Below are 2756 nucleotides of genomic sequence, written 5' to 3'. Positions count from 1 at the left end.
TTTTCAAAAAACAAAAAGGTCTAATTCATAAAAATTAGATCTTGATCTGAGCGTTAGCTTTAGATCTTGATCGGACGGTTAGCTTTTGATCTGACCGTTAGCTTTAGATCTTGATTGGACGGTTAGCTTTTGATCTGACCGTTTGAAATTTTTTATGAAGCTCAAATTTGAACACGTGTCGTTCATGCAGATGCTAGAGGCTCACAAACACATCCCAGCCACTGGATTTATAATTGCACAATCACAACCGTCCATTTCTTATCAGAGCATTAAATGCAATCAACTACCTCCCACTCACTTAAAAGTTGATCAGACGGTTGTGCATTAAAGAGCTCATACACATCTCACCATCTTGACCGTTCAATCCTAAAAGCCCTAAAGAACCTTTCACTTTCTCACCTACGCCGTTTCATTTTGTGCTTATTTTTTCATTTTTCTTCTCCTCTTCCGCTTCCCTCTCTCTGTCTTCTATTAACAAAACGTTGTTGCAGATTCATAGATCTGTCAAGTTCTAAAAGATATAATCAAGGTAAGGGTAGATTTTCTGTTAAAACTACCTTCTAGCCAACATCTCTCTCTCAAACATTTATTCTTTGCTCTTCTACTGCTACTTTTTTTGTTCTTTTTCTTTTTGTCAATTTGATATATACGTTGGAGTTGCAAGTTATGTTTTCCATGATAGATTTGAAATTCGTTTGCGTCTGGCTTATTAGTGATGGTTTCTAATTTCTTTCTCTTTGTTGATATGTAGCTGAAGATCTTTCTTTATTGATTATGAGTATGATTTTTTTTTTTAATTATTCTTTAATCGAACCTAATATGGTAGATTGTGTTCCTTTTCTCTGTAGATACTCTATTTTTATTTATATATTTTTTCCCTTTTCGTTAGCTTATTCTCTTGATTTTTGATCTTTGCAGTGTGGTTCTGGACGATCAGTTGCTCTGATTGAAGCTAGTTTTGTTGCTGGTGTTGGCCGTTGGACTGCCGAGATGTGATCTGGCCCAGTTTTCTTTATCTAGTAGGAGATTCAAAGTTGATTGGTTCATGAACAACTAGAATTTTGAGTTTTGTGTCTGCTTGCAAATCTACCCTCAGTTTCTTTCTTTCTTTCTTTCTTTTTTTTTTTTTTTTTTTTTTTTTTTCATTCATTGTAATTCAAGTGTTTTTAATGTTTCCAATTTTCTTGTAATTGTCCGAAATTTTAAATGTATTATTTGGTGAAATAAGTTGAGTTTTACAATTTTTTTTTTATTATTAAAAAAACAACAACTAAACAAGCCTTAATCGGGTCGAGCTGCCCAAATAAGGTTCGAATGGGCTTTTAAACCGAGCTCGGGCTCAAACCAGGCTCGGATAAGACATTATAAATCAAATATTTTAGTTCGAGCTTGAGTTGAGTCGAGCCTGTCGTTTACTCGACTCGACTCGAGTAATCATTTTTAACGAGCTCGAGCTAGGCTAAGTGTCTAGCGAGTCGAGCTCAGACAAGCATTTTTTAGCTTGGCTCGAGCTCGAGCTCGGCTTAATTATGGGCCTTCATAAACGAGCCAGTCTTGGAATTTCAGTTTGGCTCGGTTCGATTACATTCTTACCTCTAGGGCTTTTAGGGTTTGTTTGCTTCTTATAAATAGACTGATAAGCCTCAAGAGAAAAGAAGGTGGGAGACTGGAAACAAATTTCACATTAGTTTAATTTTTCTTTAGGTGTAGGTTTGTTTTATTTTTTATAATTATGTGTAAATAAATTCTCAATTAAGGTTGATGATGAAGCCTCACCATTGAAGAGCAATAATATTTTCATGTAAGTTTATACTATTCGATTTTATGAGTTTTTGATTTCTAATTGTTCTATTTCAATTCAATTATTGAAATGATTCTTAGATATCTATTATGATTTAAAGATATATGTGATGATTTGAGATAGTTTTATTTAATTTGTAACGACATACTTTTTACAAAAAGGCGTAAGTGAAAATTTCGATTTTCACGTATCGTTATGACATCATCAATGACGTCATGAGAGTATAAATTGACAGCGGAATACATTTTCTTCTTTTACAATAACACATCAGAGCTAACTGAATAACTTCAATATATAAAATAATAACACTTTGTTCTGATATAATAAAATACATCCAATTAACAACATACGTAACATATGTGGCACAAACATTATATAATCATTGTATATACCATCTACAAATTAAAGGTCTCATCCATAACCTAGTAGCTCCTGCTTTCGTTCCTGCAAAACTTGTATGTGATTGTGGTTAATACTACAATCCCATACTGTGGTCGAGTGAGTCAATGGTCTTCAACCACATAGTGACACACCGATTTATATAACCATATACAATGCATCCAAATGTTGACAGTTATATCCACATACATATAATCACATTCACATATAATCATGCTACACATTCATATAACCATATTCACATATTATCATGCTGGTTCATCTACTTTACCTATTTATTACTCATAGCCACATCTCTTCTTAACATATTATTAGTGCTATCTTCTCCGCTAATTTAACACATTTTTAGCGCTATCTTCTCCGCTAATTTAACATACTATTAGCGCTATCTTCTCTGTTAATTTAACATACTATTAGCGCTATCTTCTCCTCTAATTTATCACATCATTCGTCAACCACATACTTCATTCTTCTATCAGTACTTTTCTCTATTATTCCTTCAACCTTTGGTTCATCTGTTGGTCTTATCAGTGTATTGATGCCTTGGTACCAAAAC

Source organism: Alnus glutinosa, chromosome 13 (assembly GCF_958979055.1).
Source record: "Alnus glutinosa chromosome 13, dhAlnGlut1.1, whole genome shotgun sequence".
Lineage (NCBI taxonomy): Eukaryota > Viridiplantae > Streptophyta > Magnoliopsida > Fagales > Betulaceae > Alnus > Alnus glutinosa.
Note: the sequence above shows the minus strand (reverse complement) of the source record.